The following is a 6,000-nucleotide window of genomic DNA, read 5'->3' as shown; positions in this document are numbered from 1 at the left end:
CTTGACATATCATATTTCATACATTTAATTCAAGTGGGTTATGACCTCCCATTTTTACCCTGTATACAGATTGCAGAATCACATCGGTTTCACATCCACGTTTTTACATAGTGCCATACTAGTGACTGTTGTATTCTGCTGCCTTTCCTATCCTCTACTATCCCCCATTCCCTCCCCTCCCCTCCCATCTTCTCTTTCTACCCCATCTACTGTAATTCATTTCTCTCCCTTGTTTTTAACAGTCAGAAGAATCATCTAATATGCAGACATAAAACATGTCAGAACTATTAGTGGCTTAGATTCAAATACATGTAGAATTTGTACAGATAAATTTAGATAAATAGATCTGAAGATCTGATGATAAGACCTGGACTGAGTTCATTGAATTAAGAAATCAAACATTAGTGCTGCTTTTGGACATTTCCAACAAATTGGACAAAACTAGCCCATAAAAGTTATGCCAGTTATATGAAGAAAGTTTGTAAAAGAGGGTTAACCATAGCTGTAATTTTTTAAATTTAGCAGTTATAAATTTAAATTTTCTTTTTCAGATTTACATCAAAACATATGGTCTTTAATTATGGACAGCATTTATTTTTCTTATAATAAACAAAGGGCTATTTTATACGTGTGTTCCTTTGTCATAAAATTGAGATAGAGTAAACACCAAATTGTTTTATCTACAGCACAAATTAAAATTAGGATTTTCTATTTTCTTATGAGTCTTTTGTGGATCTTTAAATCCTTGCTTTGGAATTAGTCTTGTCATCCAGACCTTTCCTTTAGAATGAGTGGGATCCACTTTAAAGAAGAGCATTGGAGGCAGTGGGGAAAGCATGTGTGTTTTATCTGCATGAAGAAAATACTGTAATGTCAACCACAACTGAAGGATGCAACTGCAGTATGAATTTAAAAGTAAAATGAGCCTGTAAAATAAAACTGTGAAAAACATCAACATACTGAAAATGGAATGTGCAATATGGTAGAAGTAAGTCTTCCAGAGAGAAAAACAAAAACTATGATGAGCCAGAAAATTAGAGATGAAATCGTGTCTCTGAGACAGTAGAACTGATAAACAACCAGGAAAACATCCTTTTACACTAGGCAACCTGTAAGCCCACAACTTTTATTTTAAAATGGTCATCCTTCTTAGAGCAAAGAATATGGTAATTGGGGATCTGGGAGGTAATCTGCAAAATAAAGGTAGGCTACAGAATTTTTAATTGCCACCAAACTTTTGTCACCAGATAACCACCTGCATTCCCCGCCCCCCATAGTCTAAAATAATTAACATACTTGAGCTAGCAAGGCACTAACTTCCATACAATAAATATTTGGACACAGTAGCTATTATACCTTGCTTATTGTTTACTCATACTTAACACAGTTGACCATGCCCAGTTAAGTGCCAGCATACAAGGAAACCTTGCCCTGCTGGAGAACATTCCTTGTAACTATCAGCACAGTGGTTTCCTGGGACAACCCACAACAAATCTGGCTGCAGCTGATTGTACACGAATCTTCTGCTGAAATTTTCTGGCACCTGACAGATTAAAAAATCTCAGAAAGTAAGTACTTCTAAATCAAATGTATGAAAGATGATATGTCATGAGCTTTGTAATGTTTTGAACAACCAATAAAAAAATAAATAAATAAATAAAACAATGCTGAAAAGGGGATAATAAATTCTTCAAGATTACCACCTAAGTTTGATGCAAATGGATTTAATCTCTTTGATATTCAGGGGGAAAAGATTAAAGCTAATGAAGTAAATCTGCAGGTCTTTGTTGTCCTTGTTGTTGCAATTCTCTTTTGCAAATATTGCAATAATCTTGCATTGTCAACATTATTGGAAAGCTACTTACTAGCTGTCTTGAGCATAGTCCCCTAGTGAGCATCATGTGCTTAGAATTTTGATAATGAATGCATTGATAAGTTTTGAAGATCCTGAACTTTTTCTTTCATAAAATGTTAACCTTAGAAAATACACATAGAAAAATGGGAGTTCATAACCCACTTGAATCAAAGTGTGAAATATGATATGTCAAGAACTATGTAATGTTTTGAACAACTAACAATAAAAATTAAAAAAAAAATGAAAAATAAAATCAACAGCAAGACCTTTACGACTATAGTCATAAAAAAAGAAAATACACATAGATATTTATATTTTGAGTGTCACTAATAATATCCTTTGCAATAGACTTTTTATATTTGCTATACACTTACTGAAAGTTTTTCCTACCATCTTAAAACAATATGCTAACTCTATGATTTTTATAAGAAAGCAAAAGATTAAAATCTTTGTTTTCTATCAAATACTGAAGTATTCACAAAATGATGAGAAATATGTTCTCAAAATAAACATTTTCTAATTTTTTTTTTTTTTGTGTGTGTGTGTGTGTATTGAGGGGACTACTAGGAATTGAACCAGAGGTGATTAATCACTGAGCCATATCCCTGGTGCTTTTTAAATTTTTATTTTGAGACAGGGTCTTAGTAAGTTGCTTCAGGCCTCACCAATTTGCTAAGGCTGGCCTTGAACTTGCAATCCTCCTGCCTCAGCCTCCTGAGCTGCTGGGATTACAAGCATGAGCTACCACACCTGGCTCTATTACGATTTAATAGCCAAGTGTTTTCAAAAAGTAATTAAAATTCTATAACTTCTCTCATTTATATGAAGTACCAATATATTGTTCATAGAGTCATTAATTTATTAATACATTGATGGATTATATTTATATAGTTTGATGCATTAAGCTTTTTACTGGTAATAAGCAAACAATTGAGAAAAGGATGGACTAATTTCATGACCTGGCTGCCCTGGTACATTTATATTTGGTCTAAGGCTCTGAGTCTGAACAAGGGAGGAAGAATCTTTTGGTTTTGTATTATAATTTGAAATAAAGGTAGAATGTGCCCCTTTTATGTCACTGTGCTTTTAAAACAGAAAAGATTAATATATTTGATGACAGCTGTTGTAGGATTTGACAAATTGTCAAATTAAATTTCTTAATCCAAGTTCATAGAAACCAGAGATTGTTATCTGGAAAAGTCAGTGGAAAACTACAAGACACATTTTTTTCTTTCCAATCAGGGTGTGTATAAATACTATATCCAATGAAATATTCAGTGTGGGAATGTTTTAGCCAAGTTTCCTTAGACATTACATTGCTTGCATAGAATGTATGGTCCGATGCTCATTCTACCTACTGCATCATCTGTGGATTCATTTGAGCTTTAAGGGATCATACAAGAGCTTCAGTACACCAATGCTAACTTCTGGATAGGAGACTGTGTTGGCTGGGAGTATTTTATTTGTATGAGTGAAATTAATATATGAACTTTTAAGAACCTAGAATGACAAACAATTGTGTTTTCTCTTCCCATCCATTTTTGCACTTTCCCTTTCATTTTTTAAGAAAGGGATAAATTCTCTCCTGGAGCAACCAGGACAGCGTGAGCAGTCCACTATTTATTAATTCACTGGCTGCTACCAACAATGGAGTTGGAGATGTTCTCACAGCCTAGAGGCAGAGCTTTCTCTGTGCTTTCCAAAGATGAATTTTACCTCATGCAAGTTGACCTGAAAAAATCTGATGATGGCATCTTTCCCACCATGCAACTAATGTGACACTCTGTCCCACCCAATTAAGCAAATGACTAGAAAATATTCTCTCTAGAGTTGGCAGAACATTGCCATACTGGGGGTGTCCCCAGGAGTCAGAGTCCTCAGGCCAGGCTGTGTTTGTCCACATGGCACATGTTCTCTGGCATTATTCAGCTTTCTCAAGGGCTTAGTGTTAAAGAATTGGACTGTCTTCAATTACAGATAACAGGAACCATTTGGCAAATGCAATATGGTTTAGAGAATATAACCGGATTTAGAAAAATAACAAACTTCTCTAGAACATTTCATTAAATTCTTACTTCCTCTGGGAAGTCTTGAGTGTTAATGAATCATATAGTAAAAGGAAAAACAGTGTTTAAAAAGGAAGCAGGAAAGCAACTTTCCCAGTTAAAGAATATAAGTGAATATATACTTTTTCATATCCCTAGAGTGAGAATTGAAGATATTAGGGTTAAGGCATCGATTTAGCTTATTTCAGTTCAGACTCATTAAACAAATGTTTCCAGAGCATCAGCAGGTACTGGTATGAAATGAAGTTCTGGGAGCACTAAGATACTGCCTCTTCACGTGAGGAATTTAAATGCTTGTGAGCAAGACAATCACATGGGGACACTTAAAAAATAATGGCAAGGATATCACTGAGTTGTTCTCAGAGGTTTCTGCAGACCTGGAGGAAGGGCACTGAGATGAGTCATGCATGGATTGTCTTTCAAGGAGATAAAGCCTGACCTGTGCTTTAAGTATGAAAAAGAGGCTGCAGGCCAAGGAAGAACAAGGTAGGGAAGAGGAAAATGGACGGTAGTTGGGGAGGTTAGAAGGCAATTCAGGCATGAGCTAAGGTAGGGAGACACAGAATAGGATGTGCTAATCAAAGAGCTATGAACAGGTAGGAAACATGCATTACCAATGCTAGTAGGGAACAACAGAAGACATAGCTAGAGGAGCAGGTGCATCTAGATCACTGAGGGCCATTTATCACAGGCTAAAGAACATGGACTTCAGTCTGCAGTTGATGGAAAGAAATAGAGGGGCAAATGTCAAGAATTATGAAGGGTCTGAGATTTTAGTTTGTTTGCATGGTAGGCTGCTATAGTTTCATTGACGATATAGAAGACACAAGACTCCAGGATCACAGAAGTCAGCATGAATTTCAAGTTCCTATTTGTTTACCTTGCTTTTTGAAGTCCATGGGAATAATAGGAAAGTAGGGCCAGGTGGATGCTTTGTGCACAAAGCGTTTACAAACCCGGATCTTAGAGCTTAAGATTAGCCAGTATTTTGTAAGAGAGAAGCATGCAAGCCTGCCCAATTTTGCCCTGGAGGGAGGGATTATCTTTATTATACTGATACTAAATCTGCTCTTTCTCCTGAGGGGAGATACTGTATCTTCCAAGGAAGATATACAAATATACTGGAAAGAATAATCCAGAACATAAGCTGTTAGTACCTCTGTTCACAAAATGTGCATAAATGTTAGGCACACATGAAGAATTCTCTCTCACTAGTTTAACAGTCATAGGTATGTTTTAGATATATTGAGTTGGTGACAGGTGAGGAATGCTGTTAAGAGTTAGTTGCTAGTGCAGGTGAGAGATGATGAAAGCCCAGATTTAAGAGGTGTAGGGATAAACTTGAAAAATATCCAAGAGAGAAAAATAGACAGCTTTTTCCAAGGGAGGGAGAGAAAGAAAGAGAGAGATTGACTGATTCTCCAAAACAGAGGTCAACAAGATTGTTTTTTGGCTAAGGGCAAATAGGAAATGTTTTAGACTTTGTGGGTCATATGGCCTCTGTTGTGCTAAACTCTGACATTGAAGTGTGAAAGCAGCCATAAACAAAATGAATGGTGGTTGTTGTGTTCCAATAAAATGTCATTTATGAAAACAGATCCATGGGCTGTAGTTTTCTGACCATAGAGCAAATCTCAGTTTATTTATATATATATATATATATATTTTTTTTCTTGNNATATATATGATTAAATAGATGGACATGCTAATATTTGAAAGAAGAGAGAGCCAACTATTTTTGTTGTTTTAGTTTTTCATTTTGTTATGAGAGAATGCAGAGGTCAGTTTTTGAAAGTTCTGAATTTAGAAAAGTAAGGTATATCTAAGTTCATACAGATACTCACTATGTAGCTTGATACATAGATTCGAACTCAAAACAAGATTGGTGTTAAGATATAATGATTTAGAAGTTCTGAGCATATAGATGGAAGTCAAAACCATGGGAATGAGTATCACTCAGAACATGAAGAAAGAGGAGAGAGGTGGACCAAGGACAAAATCCTAAGGAAATGTCACCCTTTAAGGCCGAAGCTTAACTCTGGAGGTACCCCACAAACATCTGATGTGTGTGTGTACATA

At 35.7% G+C, this 6,000-nt stretch overlaps 1 protein-coding gene across 3 annotated transcripts in view; it reads left to right on the top strand.

Moving 5' to 3' along the window:
- Positions 1 to 1,487: 1,487 nt before the first annotated feature.
- The window catches only part of Lmntd1 (lamin tail domain containing 1), a 319,597-nt gene continuing 315,084 nt past the window's right edge, over positions 1,488 to 6,000 (top strand). The window contains exon 1 of one of the 3 annotated variants that reach the window (XM_048787329.1): positions 1,488 to 1,568. The gene's annotated coding sequence lies outside the window, so the exon portion shown is untranslated. The remainder of the gene's footprint in view (positions 1,569 to 6,000) is intronic. The other 2 variants (XM_048787336.1, XM_048787333.1) reach the window with 2 other exon arrangements.

Source organism: Marmota marmota, unplaced genomic scaffold, assembly GCF_001458135.2.
Source record: "Marmota marmota marmota unplaced genomic scaffold, marMar, whole genome shotgun sequence".
NCBI lineage: Eukaryota > Metazoa > Chordata > Mammalia > Rodentia > Sciuridae > Marmota > Marmota marmota.
Note: the sequence above shows the minus strand (reverse complement) of the source record. Positions and strands in the feature narration are given on the sequence as shown.